Genomic DNA, 23,346 nt, shown 5'->3' with positions numbered 1-23,346 from the left:
GGCATAAAAAGTATGATACATATTTAAGGAAAACAAGTATGGAGTCTACTGGAGCAGGAAAATATCTTGAATACTATCATCTTTAACAAGATTGCTTTGTGATGATCGAAAAAGAAAAGGACACAGTTATCTATATCACTTCACTGTCCTCATTTCCACTATAAACCAAACTGATTGATTATTTGTACCATGCTGGTTCCCCCTTTCCCATATAACTCTCTTTGTGTATTATCAATAAGATTCTGGGTATATTTTTTTATATTGATAGGTTCAAACGTCTTCCGCAATCCCTACTCTTAAGGAGTGATGAGCCACCCTCTATGTATAAAATGGGGACTGTAAAAAAATAAAATAATAAATAATAATAATAATAAATAAATAAATAAATATATATATATATATATATATATATATAGAGAGAGAGAGAGAGAGAGAGAGAGAGAGAGAGAGAGAGAGAGATTCACTAACAGTTTTATGATTTTTTTTCCACAGATGGAGGATAGGGGGTCTCATCACGAGCCAACCTACCATGATCATAAGGAAGGAGCGAAGTGGCATTCCCACTATGGCCACCACACCAGGGATATGATCCAATGGATGCATAAACAAACAAAGTCCTTGGAAACAGGAGGTCTCATCATGAGCCGGCCTGACCACTTTCGCTACTTCCCAGTGAATGGCAATGTGATCACCTGGTTACCATGCCAGCACATTGGTCTCTACTATGGACATCATAAGGCACTTCCCCAATTATACATAGAGGACCATGGTTCCCAAGGGTTAGAAAGAAACTCTATCGAGGCTATGGATGCCTGCAGGCAACAAAAGCTCTGCTGATGGTATTGAAGCTTTATTTTACATCAATAATTATTATAATACCCTCTTCTTATGTTTTTATCTTTTTTACGAAGATATTATGTCCCTAACGTACCTTGAACCTTTATGCATGAGTAATCTATTTTAAATCAATCACAACAGTTTTAAGTGGAATAACAACAGTAAAGTATTATTTCCTGCGTATGTTGTCCCTTTTTCTTTATCATATCACATCACAGCATCCTATCACTTATTGATAATTCTCGGTACAAGCCTTGATTTCACCACTCCAATATCCTTTATGATCCTTTCATTAATATGTGTACCTTGCCAATCCATCACCCCTGTACTTCGCCGCCAGCGCGTTATCCTTTCATTCATTCAGTCGTAGGCAACCTATTATTTCGAAGGGGGGTGGGGACCTCCAGTGTACTTATGCATGCGCTGTCATCTTTTCATTGGATTTTGCATAATGATACGACATTCCATGATCACAGAGCATGTGGCATTATAACAGTCCTCAATAACGGTATTTATGTTATAAAGTATCACCTGATAGAGCTATTACAACCATTTGTTGTTCCATCACTTGGCTCTGTTCGTCACTGTGCTTTCCCCGCTACACTTATCATCTGCAGAATTCAAGCATTATGGGAGGAAGAACAGTGCGCCGAGAACCTCTAATACTGGCTGTTTTCGATGAAGCCAGGGAAATTTTAGCTCGAGCCGGATGGATAGCATACTTTACGAGATTTTAACCACCCAACGAGGAAATTGCCATCGAAATCTACATAATGGACAATCAATGGTAAGAGGTAGACAAATCACTATATCAGACGTTGTGATAGAAGAAGTATTTGGGTTACCGGTAGAAGGATCAGTGTGGGCTGGCAAGCGGTTGAAGCTGCATGACGCTATCGAGGCTTTTAGGGACGAAGGACACGAGCTAATCAATAAGGGCAAAGGTGTTTGGCCATCCTCTCTTGGAGAACCATGGGGAGAATTAGCATGAATCTTCCAAAACTACATTACCTGTGGTGGGTGTAAAGATGTGGTAAGGCCGTAGCAACTCAAACTTTTAGCAGTTCTAAAACGAAAGTGCTCTGTTAATTTACCTGCATTGTTGAATTCTTTACTGCATGACATTGTTGAGAGGCTGAGACGGTCCTAACACATAGAAACTGTAGTGAGCCACCACGGTCTGATCAAGTTAATAGTTAGCTATAACCTTGCCTAGCAACAATCAACCTGGGATGATCTACTATTAGCCCTCGAAGGAGGTTTAGCCCTACCAGCACCTAACCCTATTCCAGAAAGGAAGAGGACTGCCCTTTCAAGGAACATACCTCAAAAGTGAAAATGATCCACAAGGTTGAGGTCAAAACTGGGAGCATCTGAAAATCCTCAAGGCAGCGTCTATCAACCCATAGAATTATCTAGCCCAGTAAGTGATCAATACTTTTAGCTAGAGTTAGAAGGGTAGGATAACCTTGAATGAGACCATGAGGAAGGAACAGGGCATTATGGAGATGAACAAAGAAATGAATTGGGACTTCCCTCAACACCAATTATGAGTCCCCAAGGCGATTTATTGCACGATTTCGAATTGACCCAGGTCCTGGCCAACATGAATGTTTACATGTAGCCTGAAAGCTCGCTCAATATTAATTTAGAGAAACCCAATCTCCTGAGAATTATGGCGATACCAGATTTCTATCTCCCTCAAAAGATGCAAGCCGTGAAGTGGAAACAGATGTAGAGGCCATTTGGGAAGCAGAGAACCAATCTGGTGACACGCTCCGAGTGCAAAACAGTCAGGTAAGCCTAAGCATAGAGAACATAGGCCAAGAAGAAGAAGTAGAAACAGAGATAATTCGGGAAGCTGATAATCAATCAGGAGATACGATCTTATTAGAACAGAGCTAGGGTGAGCAACCGGGCTCTTTAGAAGCAGAAACTTTTAACTAGACTGTTAGCAGAACAGTTGCTCCTCCGAAAAAGTATAGAGCCAAATTGAAATTGCTTAGGAAAGAATAGCAGAAGCTTCGAAAAATAGTCAAAAGGCTCAGAAGAAAAATAAAAGAAATCACAGCAGGTAAGGTTTCAGACAAAACCCTGGAGACAGTAAACACGGCTGTACAGACAGAGTTATATGAAGGTAGGGCTACAGGGACTCAAACTGAACCCATACCCACTCAACCAGTCATCATTCAAGAGGAACAACATGCAATTTTAGTAGATGTAGCTACTCAGACAGAGGAGGTACCCTCTTATAGCATGGCTACTCAAACGGAGGCTTGGACCTCCCATAATAAAGAGATTCAGACAGAAAACATCCTTTCTCATAGCATAAGCACTCAGACATGCATAGAAGCTAAAGATGTCATGACACACAATGACCCCATTATATTGAATCTTCAGGAAGAATTAGCACAGGCTCGGCTTGCGTTAGAACGACTTGAACAAGAAACCATTTCCCAACAAAAATATCAAGAGTTGCAGAGACAACTTCAGGAAATGAATGCAACATAGAGCGAGACCTTCGACAGATACAGAAAAGCAGAAGAGAAAATAGAGAGAATCAAGCTCAAACTACATAGGGTGATAGGTTGGATAGACACCATCTCCTCATTATATACAGATGTCTTGGCATGCAGGTCTCTCGCCACCAATTATGCCTTGTTTTTGTCAAAACGATACATGTTGTTGAAAATTAAAGCCATGAGAGCTAGAAAACCAATTGAATTAAAAACAGTTGAAGATTTTATAAATTGCTGCAAATAGCATGGTGTAAAGGTTCAAAGGCTTCTTTGCGAATTTTACCTGCACAATTTTGTATTAGAGAACGAGGTGGAAAAGAACCCTAACCCTTTTGTGGGAGATGTTCAATTCCAAGCCTTTATCTCGTTTGCAGTTAATCAACTTAAATGGTTTAAAGCTCATAACACATTCCAAAGACAAGAACATGGATTGGATCTTTGGGTAAGAAGTGAACCCAAGCACCCTTTGCAAATGCTTGCCAACCATAAGAGTTTGATGACAAGGGAAGGGGTGATTAAAATTTTAGGGCCTATTCATAAGGAGATTGTACAGAATGGAGTATCATATTTTCAATCCATTCAAGAAAGCTCTTTGGTTGCATCCAAGCTCAAGTGGACGGTCTCCACTAGTAGTGTGCAGGATAGGGAGCCATTTAATTATAGAAATTTTAAAGCAGCTGCAGCCTGTTTTGTCACCTATAGCAACCTTATTTTGAGAGAGGGACCTTATTGGTTAGGATGTCGGTTTCATAGCCCCATCATTTGGTATCCTCCTGAAGGTTATAGGGCTATTTACGAATTGCCTGAAGGAAAGGAAGGGCCCGCCTTTGCATTCCTAGCTCAACATCATGGTTTCAGACCAATTTTTTATGCTCCTTCTCTAGCCTACTCTTTAACTGTACTCCATCAGAATTACTTACTTTTCATGAGGACATGAAACAGGGTAAGCAGGGGAGTATGTTGAGTTACGAAATGGGTATGTATTTACTATTAATTTCATCATCTTTTTCCTTGATTCTTATCTTTTTCATATCTTAATGCGCTAATATATTGAGGAATTATGGTAAGAAATAGATGAATTATTTGCAGTTATGATTTAGCTAACTTTTACCCTTCTTTATGCAGGAAAGCGACAAAAGGAATGATTGTTGTTCCCTGACATTGGAACAGAAAAAATTGACAAACAAAGGAAGGAATGTGTCGGTTGCAGACAAGGCTGAGGGCGAATTAGAGGGATCAGCGTGAAATAGGAAAGGTGTCTGAAGTTAGCAATCAGTTGTGAATCCCTCAAGATCGGGAGATCCTAAGGGATCACATTTACCATTTACCCTTTACCCCTTTCTGATTATAAAAGAAAGCGATTGTAGGAAGAAAGGGGAGGAATCTCTATTATTTTACAAATTGTAAGTTTTAATTATAGACTTGCATTGTTGGAGAACGTGCTCATATTGTAACACTACTTAAGTTTGATGATTAATATATAATTGAAGTTGTTGTTCCCTCGCATTATCTGAAGTAGCTCAGCAGTGTTCACTGACGGCTAAGGGCCTGGCCTCTGGTGGATTGAACTACTTTCTTGTGTTATATTTCTGATTCTCATAAAGTTTGGTTGGTTTGATAATTTTCCTGTTTCTGTGAGTTTACTCTATTCGTTGTTTATCGCTTCCTTGTATTGAAGTAGTGTATGTCCTTTATATACTTTACAGTGCTGTCATTTGATTCGAGTTCTGTTTATTACAGAGTAATTTATTTAGATAGTGCATCACATTGGTTTAATCAGCTATAAGATTTTGGTTATCGCTATTGGACTCTCAGAATTGATATCATTTCTATTTTGATTGCTTTAAAGAGATTGAAGTATAGTTTAGCCTGAATTAGCTAAGAAGAGATGAGTTATTGCGACTCTGCTCTCGACTGATGTTGTTGTTACTTGAATTGCTATAAGATTTGATTTCCGTAGAAGATTGAGTTTTGAAGCTAGATGTCATATTTCCTTTAATAATTGCAATTTGAGTTTATTATATGCATCCATTTACTCTTGTGTCAAAGATCTATACTACAATTTAAGAAACATTGCTCTCTGAATTTATAGCATCCACATATTGTGTACACTCTTGAAATAAAAGGACTTGCCCGTTGATGATTAATGTGGGATAGTTAGGAGTTTTAAAAGGCATATTTTATAAGCCAACATAGGTTTCCAAAGGGAACGAGGAAGGTGCACTTTTTAAGAATAAGCACAATCTTGTGTTGTCAGCAAGTATCCAACATCAAACGTAAGCTCACTATATGGTGTTTAACTAACCCAAATACAATCCAACCATCCAGATAGACCTCCAAGAACTTGTGGATGTATTCCTTGAATGCGGCCACAACTATGCGCGAAAATATTGTTGGCGCGTTCTTCAGTCCAAAGGGCATAATGGTGTATTGAAAACAACCCCATTTGGTTGCGAAGGTTGTCTTGTTCCTATCTCCCGGTGCGATCTTGATCTGATGGTACCCTGAGAAGCCATTCGTGAATGAGTAAGCTTCCTGACTACCAACATTCTCCAATACTTCATCTAGGAATGGTGTTAGGAATGGATAGTGAACATAGGTGTCATTAAGCTTCCTGAGGTCCATGCATATTCCAATTACGCCCTTCTATTTTTTCTCCTGTACTACCATAGAAATCACCCAGTCGGATTCTTCCACTGGTTCAATAATTTCGACTGTGAGCATTTTGTCTAATTCGTCGCAGACCTTTTCTTTATACTTTGGATTCAAATGGTAAGGTTGCTACTTAACTGGCTTCACGTCTAGTTTTAGAGTGATCTTCATCATCCCTAAGTTGCCAATGATCCCCTTTAAGTCTGTGATTTTGGTCGGGAACAAATCTTGATATTCGCGGAGTAACTCGGCGACCTTATCTACCGTAGCATCATCCCAATAGTCATCAAGTACTTCGGCTCTGCGTCTGTGCCAATGTTTACCTACTTTGTTTTTAGTGGCGCAGTGATGTCGGGATCCTCAATTGATGGTCCTCAAACTTCGCGACAACCTTCAGTTTCTGGAATATTAATATTTTAGGGGTTGTCATCATCCTCCTCTACTTGCACATTATAACATTCTAGGGCACTGCTTAACTAGGTTGCCCATGCTGGTTGAAGTACTTGCAGTGGTTCCTGTGGTATTTTGAAGATGGCAGCTTTTACTGCTTGCAGCGCGTCATCAACAATATCTGACCATCAGTCTTCAAATGTGAATGTTAACAAAAATCCCTTGCGCAAGACATCCCATTCGCCCGTACCATGTCGGAGTTCCATCTCAGTATACCAATTCATGGGTATGACATCCAGGGTATGGTAGAATAAATGTACCCATTCAGGCTGTGGTTCTTCCCCATAGGCCTTGGTCCATTTCGCAAGGTGCATGCATGGGTCATCTCGTCCATCGTATTTATCTTCTATCCATAGTTGCGGTTTCCCAAATCGTAGAGGCATTATCCTTCTACATCTACGCCATTTCTCAAAATTTCCTTGATGTGTTCCCCACCAACGCGCAGGTGTTTCACGCAGTGCCCACTTCAACACATTGAACCATTGTTGTTCCGGTACTGCGCTTTCAAACTTGCTCAAGAATTCATCCACCACTATCAATCCATCATATGTTGGCAGATCTCAGGCCTGGGTTGTTACGCAATGCAGTGATCTAATCATCATGTTACAATTTAGCGTTGTCACTTCGTTCAACTGATTGTGCTAGCATTCGACTTCTTCGTCTGAATCTGAGGTGCAGGAACTTGCGTGCTCCCACGAGATCCTTCCATCTACAGTCGGATTCACCCAATCCTAATCTCGTACAGTTATCTTGTAAATACAATCCATCTCATCGTCTCTTCCATCATTGTGCACAGGTTCGGTGTAGCGTGCTCCTTCGGCTGGGTCTAGCAGAACTACTACACGTAGGGACTTTTTCTTGAATATCATATTCTTCTTCTTCAGGTTGATGATTCCATTCATATTAGTAGCCCAGTCTATTCCTAGCAACGCAGGATAGGGATTGCTGTCATCAAAAATCTCTATTACTTCAAAGTCCGTTTGTGTGCTTGCACCTTCGATATCAACTGTCACCCCCTGCAACCTCCCCATGGGAAAAATCTTCTGTTGGTTTGCCATTCGTAATTGAATAGGCTACCATTGTAATGTGGGCCTGCCCATGCGTTCCCATGTTTTCTTTGGTAACACATTCGTGTCCAATCCTAGATCTAGGATGACCTGGTCCATTTCATACTCGCCAATCTATGCCATCGATCTCATTTCCCTCCCAGTGCGCAATGCATGCTTTCCTAGTTTTCGGACTACATGTGGTTCCCCTGACCCTGCGCACCTGGTGATCAATCCCTGTAGTCCCTTAACTACCTTATTATCACGCAACAGTTTCACAAATGTCTCCAAAAAGGTAGTAAGCATAGAAGGATCCATCCCTGGCTCTGGTTGATCCTTACTACCTGAAGTGGAGTCCTCTGCGAAGCTCTTCTTAGCTTCCATGAACATTTCCTTTGTGCATTCTAAGTCAAACTCAAGTTCCTTTATAGGAGCCTTGCGAACCCATGTATCTTCCTCGGGTTACTTCCCCTTATCCTTCCCTATGGTCGCACAACTTCTGAGCACCATGTTCACATTTGGGTCTTCTTCACGCGGTTCAGACCTCATCATTTGGATATTTTGAGTTGGAGGATGCTGGAGTACCCCTTTCTCGCGAATCTGTGCGATCAACATAGGACAATCTACTGCTTCATGATCGAACTGAGCATAGTATGAACATGATATTCTTGTTGGCCTGGTACAATCACAGTCGTAGTGCCCTGGTCCTCTGCAATTGTAACAAATTAATTGTCCACAACCCCTTCCTAGGCCCATTCCTCCTCGTCCTCGACCTCGCCCCTGAAATCCAATGCGTGCCATCCCTGCCGCTGGGTCAAGGGCTCGCGTTTTTGTCTACATCCTATAGGCTAGGGTCTGATCCATCATTAAATTGTAGCTGCAACAACTATGCTCGTCGTGGCCTACTGACCTGCAGAAATTACAAAATAATTGCTGGGGAGTCTGTGTGTACTTCTGCAACAAATGACAATTATCCGTCGTGTGCTTTCCTCCTATCTAACAGATCGCACACCATAACGTGGGTGTCACACTTGGCCCTACCTATGCCTCCGGTCTCAATGGCATTGGCCCCCCTCCTGCCAAGTAGTTCGCAAATACTGGACAGTGGTCCTTATCATGGCCCTGGCCTTTGCATTTTACACACCATACTTCCTTGTGCACCTCTGGCCGCGATGCCCTATCCTACTTCAAGCTCTACATTTCCAGGCAAAGATTCTGTAGTTTCACGTGGATTTGTTGAACTCCCAGCCCCAGATCTTGTATCGGTGTCTCATGCAACCTCATCGCCATTTCCAACGCTTCGGCCTAGGTAGAAAGTTTCTATTGTGACAACGCCATCCTCAGGTGCGGTGTCAGAGATGCCACAAACCATGTGTGATGCTGTGCATCCGTGAGTGTCATATTAGCCTCGTGGATTGTACTCTTCAGTTGTTGATCCAGATCCCAAGGGGTCTCTCATGGGAGCATCGCGATCTCTTTAAACTCGATGATTGACTGCGTCTTTGATTTCGGCCAACTAAATCCTCTGTTCAACGCATTCTGGATCTCTGTTATCCCTGCATTTGGGTGGTCATTAGAGTGCTTGATATACCATGTCAACGTGCAATCCTGTAGCACACTAACCAATTTAGCGCTCTTAATTTTGTCATCCGTGACCCCTTGTGCTTCCCACATTGCTCTTACCACGAACCAGAACTGGTCCAGTCCTCATTCCCTACTCCTCTGAACACGGGTAGCTTGATTGCGCTCGCCATGCTGAACTGCGGGGTTGGTGGAGGTGCAGTGGGTGGAGATGGAGGTGAAGGAGGTGAAGCAGGTGGTGGCATGGCTGGAGGTGGTAACTGTGGAATGCGCTGCCTTATCAAACTGACCACGTTTCTTGGAGAGACCCGAGCGAGCTCTTCCTCGCTCTCTTGCGAAGGTGAAATTAAGGGATTATTTCCTAATCCCCCACTACCTTTGTAGATATTTCTACTCCGCATCGTTCCAAACATTAATGTATTCACATAACCTACTTTTCACATAACAACATATTAATCCAGGTATTCAGAGATTTAATGTACTTACCTCGCGATCCCTTGAGAAAACATCGTTCTACTTCACTGTAGCTCACGGTCATGTCTACCACAAACTCAGTGATAAATCCCCCTATTATCTGGTCGAGCCAATGGTCCACAGCTCGCGCGATCTTATCTTTTGATGCCTCTAGTTTGCACACTAATTTCGGAGTCCACACTATCAGTTGGTTGAGCTTACACCTTCATTGGCTGTTGGCTAACCTCCAGTCCACTCATACAGTTCAAAAGGAAAGGATGCAAAGAAGATCTCATGGATTTCCATATACATGTAGCGATCCAGCCACCTTTTCTCGGTTACTTGCGGAGTTCTGTTTTCCTGTGTCGCAAACTCGTGAATCTTCTTGTCCAACCACTCTTCAATTTACTTCTTTGTTGGGTTCTAGTGGCATGACATCAGACATCCCTTAGGCAGATCCCGGTCCTGGGTATCTCGAGTGAGAGCTGAGTATCCTAACCAACTAGACTACAATGAAACCATTTGTTGGCTACGTGGGGCCTGACCTAGGTTCAGCAGTGAGTTTAGCTAAGCAAATCCCGGTACTAATGGCCCTTTTGGCAACAGTCTGCAGAGCGTGGATTGAGGTCTCACCTGAAGTAGTATGGGAGGATGCTGGAACCAGGTTTCCATGACTTAGCGATGTCTTGATGAGGGTTCTAGAGGTTCGCGATCCTAACCTACACGCTGCGCTGCTCGTGCAACTTTCTATTCTTTGCAACCTGTGCACGCCTTTGTGAATACTGTATTATTCTGATTTGATCCTTACTGTGCTATTATATTAGTGGTTAACTTAATTTGTGCGGGCCCAATATTCGTATTACTTGTTCAACTTTCAAATTAGTGCGCGTAGTCGAAAACAATATAATTGTATAAAGATAACTAGAACATACAAATACAGATCTACAAATAGACGCACAATATTCTAAATCAATCTTATCTTTATTAATGCTCAAGTTCAATTACAGACCTGACTCTGCCCTGCACACTCAACTACGGAATCTACTAGGCCTCTACGCACTGAGCTGTAGAACCTCTACCTACCACTACGACCCAATACCTTCAGAGCCACTTCTATCTTCTTACCATGCCTTCGCATCTATCTATTACTTCCAAAAACTCAGAACTGTCTTTACACTTAGAGCCTCACTCTATTTATACAATCCCATGGTTCGCGGACCACGGGTAGGCTGACACACTTTACATTAAATTACATTATCTTAGGGCAGACAGCCCTAGTCTCTCGCGCTCTGCACCCGCATTTCGCGGGGTCTTTGCATTACATTGACCAAAACTCGGGCTTTAAGCCCCAAAAACCCTGCTATGGGGGGATATGCTGCCCAACACTAAGCCTTAATTAACTTTTTAATATTGAGTGTGGAGTCATTCGCACCACAGTCTGTATTTGTCACCGCAGGTTTCCACACCCCTACAAACATTTTTGTCTCGAATATTTTTACATATATGGATGCTCTGCACACTTGTTCTTTCTTGGATTTTTTGATACTAAATGATTTCAACATTTTGTACGCCACTTCTTATCATTACATGATTCAGCAATTTTCATGCCATTTGACATACATTTCTTGAGTCTTTTCAGCGCTTATTGAGTGAATTGACTCATAATCAGTTGACCGTTCCAATGCTTAGTAGAATTTACTTTGAATCATTGTGTAATGATTATTGATTATAAAAAAATAAAAATAAACCCACCCTTATATGTTAATCACCCACCCTTATTTCATGATCGATATACACGTAACCCAAACTTTTCATGCCCAAAACATACATGGTGTGCTAGAATGTATGTGGAAGTACGAAAAATTGTAGAACAAAGTTTTTGTTCCTTGCTCTGCACCCTCGTTCTCTTGCACAACGCTTCTTCTTCACACACATTAATATCATTAGATTTATCATTAACAATGTTGATTCAATTTTCTAATATACTACTGATTCTCTGATAATATACTTCTCTACATAAGGATATGCAAATATTGTGATCATGGTATATGAGTAGTTAGAATAGTGATAAGGTGCTCAAAAAATAGCTCAAATTTTAAAGTTGTTGGATTGGTTTGGAACCTATATAACCATGTAGAGCTCGTCTTCCTGAATCTGATGCAACTTGTTTCGCATGAAACAGACTCTGTATGAATCCAAAAATGAGTTCCGTTTGTTTTCCCAAACAGGCGAATTTAAAAAAAAGGATAGCCTAGTCAGCAGTCTGTGCTGCTGACATTGCACTCACTGGGTAGGGTATGTGGACATTGACTTGGTCAATGATCTCCTCATCGAATTATTTCATGCAAAGTGGCATATTTGTATTGGTCGAAATTTCGCTTTTTCTATTGGTTGGAATGATGGCCAACCACGGGTTGACACGTGGCCCAGCCAGAGGCTACCACATGGCATCCCAAGAGGCCACCAAGAATCCGGCTATAGTCTAGACAGAGGCAACAGGGGTTGAACCCGTGACCTCCCAACACAACACCAAATCTTTTTCCAATACACCAAGTAGTTGTTACTTAACTATAAGGGGCATTTGTGTTATTTAATGTTGCATAGTTTGGAGGTTGGTCCAGCCCGTGGACTTAATCGCCCCTGTGAACACAACTGTTAGCAGCCAATAGTTATGCGACCGCCAAAGGGAAAGGGCCAACGTCGGAGGCTAGCCCCTAGGTGCATGGTCCTCCATATGGCCTTTCTCTTAATTTTTAGGCCTCGGTGGCCAAATTATCTGCTCAACAAATCTGCCCAGATTTCGATGAATTTGGTGGCCAATTAGCAGGAATCCGGGTGAAAATGAGGGTTCGGTGCTAGATTTTGGGCAATTTGTGAAGCGAATAGTGGAGAAACTAGGAGATGTCATAACTTCTCCTATTTTCGACCAAATGGGGAGCAAAAAGAGGCTAGATGGCCATTTTTGGACATTCTTGACTCATTGGAGTAGGTTTCATAAGCATTTGAGCATTGTAAACAAATATTTTTACACATTTGAGCATAATAGAGAGGCCCAAGCCATTAGAAGCTGGACCAAGGAGATGTATCCCAGGAGGGGTGAAATCCTTCATCATGTTCCTGTTGTGATGTGTTGGTGATGTTTTGTACATTTATATGTTGCTGTTCAGTTTCTTATTTATGTTAATATTGCTCATAAAATTAACATAAAAACTCATTTTCACTTGCAATAAACTCATGAATCCTTAGGCACATGAATAACATTTTGTTTATAATCTGAGGAGGATCTTAGCACAGAAAAACTAATATTCCTAATCAAATCATTTTGGTACCAGAGCACTAGGTTTGCTTTGTGTAAGAGGGATTTAACTATTTGCAAGTTTATGTCATGCTTACAAGGTGAAAACTCAAAAGAGGAGAAGGGAAGCTGGTTGAAAGCCATGAAATTGGGTCAAAGGGAAGAAGGGAAAGGTTTCCATAGTTTCCACCACTAGTTCTTCCTCAAGTTGTAGTTGAGGCACCAGTAGGCATTTCTCATGAAGGAGAGCCTACAATGACAGAGGATGAGAAGGTCTTTAGGAAGGCTTTCTTTGATATGACAAAGATGGTGAAGTTTCTCTATGAAGCAAGGAATATCAGACTATAGGGTGAAAGCTCCAAATCCCCCAAAGGAGAAGGTTCTTTAGGATGAGGTAATGGAAATGGAGGTAAACCTCCACCCTCCCCACCATCTTCTTCATCTTCTTCTTCATGGGCATCTTCACCGCCTTCCACTAACACAACCCTTACTCATACTCATCAACATACCTCAAAAGGAACTGGTAAATCACCCTTCTTAAAACTTGACGTTAAATTTGAATTGCCCATGTATAAAGGTGAAGTGAATGTAGAGAAGCTTGATAATTGGATTCGTCAGTTGAAGGTATAAAGATTCAAATGGCTTCCTTGAGAATGGAGGGTGAAACACTAGGATGGTGGGAATCAAAGACACAAGAGGGGATAAAGAAACACGGTAAGATATCAACTTCTTGGTCTGATTTCATTGTTACAATTAAAAGAGAAATCTACCCTCTAAATTATATGCAGAAAACCATAATGAATTGGCAGAACTTTAGACAACTTAAAGGTCATAATGTGCAAGATTACACCCAAGAATTCAGAAAATGGTCTCTAATGTTAGATGTATATTTGCAATCACAAGACACATTGCTAAAGTACATAGGGGGTTTACAGAATTACCTTAGGCATAATATCTTAATGTTTAATACCAATAATCTAAATGATGTGTGTGCAAGCCACTCATCTTGAGGCAAGAGGGAAAAACACTCTAGAAGAGGGTAGTAAAAAGCCATTTAAGAGTAAAGGAAAATAAAAGGGTTTCAAAGGGAAGGGAAAGAAAAATGCATCTATCAAGAAGGAAGGAGAGGAATTAACATGCAAACATTGTTCCAAAGAGGGTCACGATGAAACTCATTGTTGGAAGCTTTATCCCGAAATGAAACCAAATGAATTCAACAACAAGGGAAAACAAAAGACAATTGTAACCACTCAATAGGATTTGGGATCTGATTCAGGTGATGAAACTAAAATTACAGCCATAGGTATGAAATGAAAATAATCCATTGCTAGCACTAGTAATTCAAATTCAAAAAACGAAACTCCAAACGAAAAGAAGAGGATAGAACGTTTTCACATAAGGGTGATCTCAAAACATAGAAAAATTGATACACTTGTCAACAATGGCTCTCAAGCCAATAATATCTCTGAAAATATTGTCAAAAGTTTAAACTTGGAAACCATTCCACATCATAAACCATATCCACTTGGATGGGTGTGTGACAATGCATAATTGCAGGTAGCTAGAAAGTGTAAACTGGAATTCGCCATTACTGCAAATTTCATAGATGAAGTGGAGCTTGATGTTTTGCCATTAGAGATATGTGGTATAGTTTTGGTCAACCCATACCTCTATGACAGAAAATTTATCTTCCATAGACATGAAAAAAAATACCATTTGTTCAAAGATGGAGAAGAATATATTATGAGAGCTCATAGAAGGAAACTAAATCTTTCACTTGTTAATGCTAGGTAGATGAAAAGACTAGAGAATTCAAGCAAGAACTTTGTGCTTCTAATGATCAAACCCAAGAATGATGTCATAATGAAGCTTTTAAAGGTTGTGATTCAAAATTGAAATCTGAATTGGTTGATGTAGTTGACCAATATGATGAGATGTTTTAGGAACCAAAAGGATTTCCTCCCAAGCGAGTAATCCAACACGAGATACAGTTGCAACAAGATAGTCCTCTTCCTAACATTGGCATGTACAGGATGTCAGTGATGGAAAGTGCAGAAATTAAAAAGAAAATTCAAGAGTTGTTGGATAAAGGGATCATCAGGCCATCTTCTTCGCCATGTGGTTCACCTATTGTTTTGGTGCCAAAGAAGGATGGAACATGGCGCATGTGTGTGGACTTCCGTGAATTGAAAAAATTACGGTAAAGAACTGTTACCCACTGCCTAGAATAAATGATTTACTTGATAAATTGAAAGATGCAAAGTATTTTACTAAGTTGGACTTAAGAAGTGGCTACCATCAAATTAGAATTTTTGAAGGAGACATTTGGAAGACATCATTCAAAACAAAAAAAGGTTTGTTTGAATGGCTAGTTGTGCCTTTTGGTTTATGTAATGCTCTTGCTACATTCATGTGTGTGATGAATGAAGTGTTGAGGCCATTTCTTGATGAATTTTTTTATATTCTACTTGGATGACATCTTAATTTTTAGTAAATCTCGTGATGAACATGTCATGCATGTGACGAAAGTACTTGATGTCTTAAAGAAAACACAATTGTATTTAAAGATGTCAAAGTGTGAGTTTGGAAAAACTTCTTTAATTTACTTGGGTCATATTGTTGGAGGAGGTGAGTTGAAAATAGATCCCTCCAAGGTTGATTTCATTTTGAATTGGCCAAGGCCCAAGACAGTTACTGAGGTAAGAAGTTTTTTGGGAGCAACCCAATATTGGAGGAAATTCATTGCTAACTTTTCTTCTATAGCAGCTCCTTTGCATGCATTGACAAGTGTGAAAAATGTTTTTCAGTGGGGAGGAAAATAGAAAAAGGCCTTTGATGCATTGAAGGAAAAGATCAGTTCAGCTCCAGTACTTGCACTTCTAGACTTGAGACAGTCATTTGAGATTCAGACTGATGCTAGTGACTACGCCATGGGTGCAGTCCTCATGCAACATGGTAAGCCTATATGTTTTCATTCGGAAACTTTCAATGGTGCAGTGATTAACTATCCTATATATGACAAGGAATTGTATGCATTGGTGCAAAGTGTGAAAAAGTGGAAACACTACTTGGTGGGTAAGGAAATAATCACACACTGATCATCAACCATTGCAATACTTGCAATCTCAATCAAATTTGCAGCAATCAAGGTACTTCCGATGGATGGGTTTTCTTCAAAAATTCCACCTGGTAATCAAGTATAAGAAAGTTATCTATAATAAAGTTGTTGATATGCTTTCTAGGCCTATTATTAGTGCAGCTACTTTACTCGAGCATAATTCTGTTTTGCATGAAAGTTATTTTTGTCTCTAAATCTTGTACCATGCAGCACAAGTACAACAGGAGGTAAGGAAAGCTCCCTAGAGACAACCTCTAGGTTGATTGTAGACCAATGCCTAGGACATATTAAATAAAGGAGTGCTCATAAGGTTATGTGTGAGGGGGTTGCAACACTCCAATTTTCACGTAAAAAAAAAAGGTATGAGGGGGGTTGGTTCATTCCTCTAAAGGTATGAGTTATGCATTTCAGGTATTTCCTCACACTCACAGTTCCCAGTAGTATCACATAGAACAACAGAGGTTGATTACTTCAAAGGGTATTACAGATTAATAGGATTTGTTGAGTAAATGAGAGGGGATTAGGAGAGAGCATAACTCATCATATAGAGCCCAAAACATCCAGAATTCTATGTTGAAAACATAGAGCCGCAAGCAATGGGAAATTCTACACTTATTTGAGTTACGAGTAGAAATAATGGACTGAAGAGAGGATGAGTGCTATGATTATTATAGAGCAGTTTAAAGATATACCTCAGCCCTTAAGATAGGCATTGAGAAATAATAAATCAACACACATGGATATGTAAGGAAGCATGAAATAATTTCTAGAAATTATTGTAGAACACATGCAGAGAAGAATATGAACATAATGGAATTAACAGAAGGAAAAACATATTGTAATGCTAAGAAGTAGGAATCACCACCATTTTTGTTATATTTTGACGATCTACTTGCGTAAAGTAATACAATCTCAGATAAAATTCATTCACTTATAGAGTTATGAGCCAAATTGGTATCACAAAGCTCAGCCCTCGCGGGTGAGAAATTCCAGAACCTCTCTATAATATTGCTTCCCCCTATTTATAAGAGGAGGGGGAGCTGGAATTAAAATTTAAAAAATACATGAGCCTGAGCCCCAGCTGTCATGCTAGACTAGTTTTCTCGGTCAGTTTGAGGCTCTGTTGCCCCAAAAATATTACAATCGGGATCGAATCCCTTCTTGGAAATAAACATAAATTAATGAACAGAGAAATAAAATGGAGATATGAAGGAGGAGGTGTCCCCTTGTTGTTCCAGTGGATGCCCTTGATCAAGCCATTTCCCTGCCGTGATGCGTTCCACTTGCTGCTTGGACGATTTCTGTCAATTATTCCTTAACTACCTGAGTGACATGTTCGGTGGAATAGGGAGCGGAGTGGGAAAGGTGTGTGCCCAAACATTCCTTTTCTTTGTAGAGGGAATAGAGCACCATGCCATGCCATTAAGTCTTCTCGAGGCCTCCCCATACTACTCTGCAAATGCTCCATGCTCCATTAAATTCCTTATCTATCGACCCATCTACCCATTAACACTCTATATTTCACTTTCAGTGCATTGATGTGGTAGGTGAGATGCTTTCCATGGAAACAACACAGTCATGTAGGTGCGAGATTTTTCCTCTGAAACAAGTGAAAAAATGCATTTTTTGGGTTTCCCCTTGAGCCCCCCTTATTGTAGCCCTTCGTGTGACTTTCCTCATATGACTGGGAGCTGGGACTAAGGGCTGAGCCCTAGGGTGCTAAGGCCTTCAGACCTATTTTTGGAGGCCTTTTCCTTTTTTATCAATTTCTCCTGCGTATCGGTGCTTCAACTCTGTTTTACCCTGCTATATGATTTTTCCTTGGTGTCGGCCGATAGTCCAGACGCGAGGTCCCCATAGACCTTGCCATAATCTTATATTGCATCCCGGTGGGGGGGAAGTGCCAGCATATCGCAATCACCTTACAGGAAGGGAAGACCCCTTACCCTTTTCTTTGGAGCAAGCCGACAGTTCGGACGCGAGGTCCTTATAGACCTTGCCATAATCTTTTATCGCATCCGGGGGGGGGGAGTCCCATACTTCACAATCGCTCAGCACCAATGTCTTAAGCTTTTTTCCCATTAGCCACTGCGATCGTTGCTATGCGGGTTGATGTCATCACTGCCATGTGTCACCCTGTGAGTGGTGACATGTGGCACCTAGAAATGACCCCATGTCATCCTTGAAAACCCTAAAACCGGGTGAAATGTGTCCTCTGTCACGTCATCAACCATAATGCCAAGTCACTGCTGATGTCAGCTACTCTATACGCTCAGAGGACCAATCAAAGGTCACCATGTGCCCCCCTAGAGGAGAAAGAAAAGGGTCTGCACGATCGTGTTGTGTCAAGCATTTCTTCGTTAGTGAATTTCATCCTTTCCCGAGTCTTCCGCGCTAAATCGCAATATCGACCCCCGCACACATCCTTCAAGTTTCAAAACCCACTGATACTCCTATCTTGCATGATGTGGGTCACCACGTGGAGGAGAGAGAAGGGGGGTCGCCTGGCCTTTTGTTAACTCTTTTCGGCCCTTCCTTGGCGGTGAAATAATATATCGCAAATCAACCCCCCACATGCTTTGGAGTATGCTGTGACTTTGGGGCCGCTGGATTTGTGGGATGCAGGAAACGTGAGGGATGGAGGATGTGAGATGTGATATCGACATTCGAGACTATGACGTGCCGATAACCATAGCTTTGTGCCCGAGGGATCCCACCGATGGCCAATTGCGATAAATGCTCTGCCTGGACCCGCTGACTGCTGATATGCAACATTGGCGATCAACAGATCACTGCTTTTCATTCCTCCACTACTCCTTACCTTCCAACAAGCCTGATTTGTGATTGCGATAAGCCTCCCGGGTCCTGATTGCAATTTACCTCCACACTTAGCCATTTTCCTTATTTTCTGAGTTTTTTAAAGGAATTCTTCAATAGGGTCTAACTTTTGATCCAGGAACCCTTTTTTGGACTTCTATATACCACTAAAAATATTTTTCCAAGAAATGCGCAATGGAGAGGGTCCCATCTAGGTCTAACAGCTTCTGTGGCTCAGAATTTGGCATCAAACATCACTATTATTTGGATTTTGAAGCAACTGATGACCTGTGAAGCTGTGAGTGACAACAGTGGCTCCTACTAGGGACAATGCCTTGCTTGCAAGGTGCTAAGAACCTGTAGACCAACGTCCTTCACTATTGGGCATGGAGTCAATAATAAATTAATCTTTGTAATCAAAAAAATCCCCATGGGACTTTCCTCCTCAATCTAGAATGCAGACATAAAAATTCTAACAACTGAAAAGTAAATGCTCAATTGGTGAGCTTATTTATGTACAATACTACTTATGCACAGTACTTGATTCAGCTAAGTATTTTCAACTCTCCAATAGAACCAGTCCAGCATAAGTGTACTAGACCACATGCCTTCATACTGCTGAAAAAGAAAAATTAAAACATGCATGCAACATGAAAAATATACAAATATGGAACCTGATACATGCTATTGAAATGACCTCTGTTGTTGTATTATGAATAGGGTCATGTACTCATCCACAGGGTCATGGAATAGAAAAGGAATGTTTGCAACAACCTCTTCTTCACATACAATCTCCTGACCAAAGTCGTTTTGGTCATGGTAGCCACAAACACCACTTGGCTCTTTGGCTTCTTCATAGATGAGCCAGCAAGGGGTGGGTCACTTCTCTTCTTTGTGGACTTTGGGTTTAAAGCCATTTGTATCTAGAAGTTCCTTTCCCCTGTTAGCTGGCTCGGGAGGCTCCTCAGAAGAAATGTCTTCATTTTGGTCATGTCCCATTGATGTCTTTCTAGATAACCGAGGAGCACTTCCCTTGTGGAGCCAAGCCATCATGAAATCGACAAATTGCCTACAACAATCATCCATCTCATCATCATCTAGATCATCCTCCTCTTCTTCATGCATCCTTGCTTCTTTCTCTTTGTCAGAGAAAGAGGAATACTATCGTCGAAGGCTTCTTTTTTCTAACTATAGTTTCATCAGTCTACATAAGGAGTTATTTATTAAGATAACCTTATCTTCCATCGTCTCTTCCATTTCTTGACAAATGTAGTCGCTAGAATGTTTACAATTAATATTCAGACAATGGAGTAGACAAGATGTTTACCATAATTTGACAGTGGAGTCGCCAAGGTGAGAGACCTTCAACCCACACTTCCCTAGCTCACCTAACAGGGGAAATGTAAAACTTTGTCGTACCCAGGGAAAAATATTGTAATCCGTTCCCCAGCAACGGTGCCAGAAAGATGTTGTTGCTAAATATTGCACCATGTAGCACAAGTTCAGCAGAAGGCAAGGAAAGCTCCCTAGAGACAACCTCTGGGTTGATTGTAGACCAGTGCCTAGGACATCTTAAATAGAGAAGTGCTTGTAAGGTTATATTTGAAGGGGTTGCAAAACTCCAATTGTCACATAAAAAAAAGGTATGAGGGGGGTTGGTTCATCCCTCCAAAGGTATGAGTTATGCATTTCAAGTATTGCCTCACACTCAGAGTTCCTAGTAGTATCACATAGAATAGCGGAGGTTGATTACTTGAAAGGGGATTACAATTTAGTAGTATTTGTTGAGTAAATGAGAGAGGATTACGAGAGAGTATAACTCATCATATAGATCCCAAAACATCCAGAATTCTATGTTGAAAACATAGAGCCGCAAGAAATGGGAAATTATACACTTGTTTGAGTTACAAGCAGAAACAATGGACTAAAGAGAGGATGAGTGATATGATTATTATAGAGAATTTTAAAGATATACTTCAGCCCTTGAGACAAGAATTATGCATTAATTTATCAACACACATGGATCTGTAAGGAAGCATGAAATAATTTCTAGCAACTATTGTAGCACACATGCACAAAAGAATATGAACATAATGGAATTAACAGAAGGAAAAACATATTGTAATGCTAAGAAGGAGGAATGACCACCATTTTTGTGATAGTATTAAGGTCTCCCTCTGTAAAGTAATACAATCTCAGATAACAGTCATTCACTGACAGAGTTATGAGCCAAATTGGTATCACAGGGCTCAGCCCTCGTGGGTGAGAAATTCGAGAACCTTTGTATAATATTACTTCCCCCTATTTATAAGAGAAGGGGGAGATGGAATTACAGTTTAAAAAATATTTGATTCTGAGTCCCAACTATCATGCTTGACTAGCTGTCTCGGTTAGTCTAAGGCTCTGTTGCCCCAAAAATAATACAATCGGGATCAAACCCCTTCTTGGAAATAAACAAAAATTAATGAACAGATAAATAAAATGGAGAGATGAAGGAGGAGGTGTCCCCTTACTGTTCTAGTGGAGGCCCTTGATCAAGTCAATTCCTTGTTGTGATGCATTCCACTTTTTGCTTGGCCAGTTTCTGTCAATTCTGCCTTAACTGCCTGAGTGACCTGTTCGGTGGAATAGGGAGCGGAGTGGGAAAGGCGTGTGCCCAAGTGGTCATTTTCTGTGTAGAGGGAGTGGAGTACCATGCCATGCCATTAAGTCTTCCTGAGTCCCCCCCATACTGCTCTGTAGTTGTGCCATGCTCCATTAAAGTCCTTAGATGCCGACCCATCTGCCCATTAACACTTTGTACTACGCTTTCAGTGATGTGGTAGGTGAGATGCATTCCATGGAAACAACACAGTCATGCAGGTGCAAGATTTTTCCTCTGAAATAGGTGAAAACATGCATTTTTTGGATTTCCCCTTGAGCCCCCCTTATCATAGCCCTTTGTGTGAATTTCCTCATATGACTTGGAGCTAGGACCAGGGGCTGAGCCCTCAAGCGCTAAGGCCTTTGGACCCGTGTCTGGAGGCCTTTTCCTTTATTATCAATTTCTCCTACATATCGGTGCTTCAACTCTGTTTTACCCTGCTCTATGTTTTTTCCTTGGTGCAGGCCCATAGTCTAGATGCTAGGTCCCTATAGACCCTGCCATAATCTTATATCACATCCACGGGGGGGGAGTGCCCACATATCGAAATTGCCTTGCAGGAAGGGAAGACCCCTTACCCTTTTCTTTGGAGCGAGCCGATAGTTCGAACGTGAGGTCCTTATAGACCCTGCCATAATATTTTATCACATCTGGGGAGGAGTCTCGCAATTTGCAATCACTTAACACCAACGTCTTAATATTTTTTCCCCTTAGCCATTGCGATTGTCAGTCTACGAGGTGACGTCATCACTACCACATGTCATCCTGTGAGTGGTGACACGTGGCACCCATAAATGACCCCATGTCATCCCTGAAAGCCCTGAAACTGGGTGACACATGTCATCTCCCATGTCACCAACCGTACTACCACATCACTACTAACTTTAGCTACTCTGTTAGCTCAAAGGACTAATCAGAGGCTGCCATGTGGCCCCCTAGAGGAGAAAGAAAAGGGCTTGCCCGACCTTGTTTTGTCAAGCATTTCTTTGTTATCGAATTTAGGCCTTTCCCAGGTCTTTCACACTAAATCGCAATATTGACCCCTGCACACGGTACTTCAAGTTTGGAAACCCACTGATACTCCTATCTTGCGGGACGTGGGAACCCGCCACATGGAGGAGAGAGAAGGGTGCTTGCCCGACCCTTGGTTTTTCCGTTATTTTCTTTGTTAACTATTTTCGGAGGTGCAACAATATATCACAAATCGCCCCCACACATGCTTTGGAGTATGTTGTGACTGCGGGACTACTGGATCTGCAGGATGCAGGGGACCTGAAGGATATGAGATGCGAGATGCGATATTACCATTCAAGACAGCGACATGTCGATAACCTTACTTGTGTGCCCCAGGGATCCTACCAATGGCCGATTGCAATAAATGCTCTCGCGGACCCGTCGACTGCTGATATGCGATATCAGTGATCGACGAATCACTGCATTTCATTTTTGGAGTGCTCCTAGCAAGCCCAATTTGTGACTGCAATGAGCGTCCCAGGTCCCAATTGCGATTTACCTCCACACTTAGCCATTTTCCTTGTTTTCTAAGTTTTTCAAAGGAATTCTTCAATAGGGTCTAACTTTTGATCCAGGAACCCTTTTTTGGACTTCTATATAGCAATGGAAAGATTTTTGCAAGCACTGTACAATGGAGAGGGTCCCATCTAGCTTTGATAGCTTCTATGGCTCAAAATTTGGCATCAAACATCACTGATATCTGTCTTTTGAAGCAACTGATGATTTGTGAAGCAGTGAGTGACAACAATTATATTGAGAAATACGCATTAGACAATGAATTTCAAGACGTTTATGCAAGCTTGAGTTAAGGTAACCAACTAGAGGAATTGGATTATCATTTGCATGATAACTTGTTGTACCATCTTAGAAACCTTTGTATTCCACATGGAGAAAGAGTCAACATCATAAGAGAGGCACAT

Source organism: Pinus tabuliformis, chromosome 8 (genome assembly GCF_031772625.1).
Source record: "Pinus tabuliformis cultivar Carrire ecotype Pingquan chromosome 8, CPIR1, whole genome shotgun sequence".
In the NCBI taxonomy this organism is placed as follows: domain Eukaryota; kingdom Viridiplantae; phylum Streptophyta; class Pinopsida; order Pinales; family Pinaceae; genus Pinus; species Pinus tabuliformis.
Note: the sequence above shows the minus strand (reverse complement) of the source record.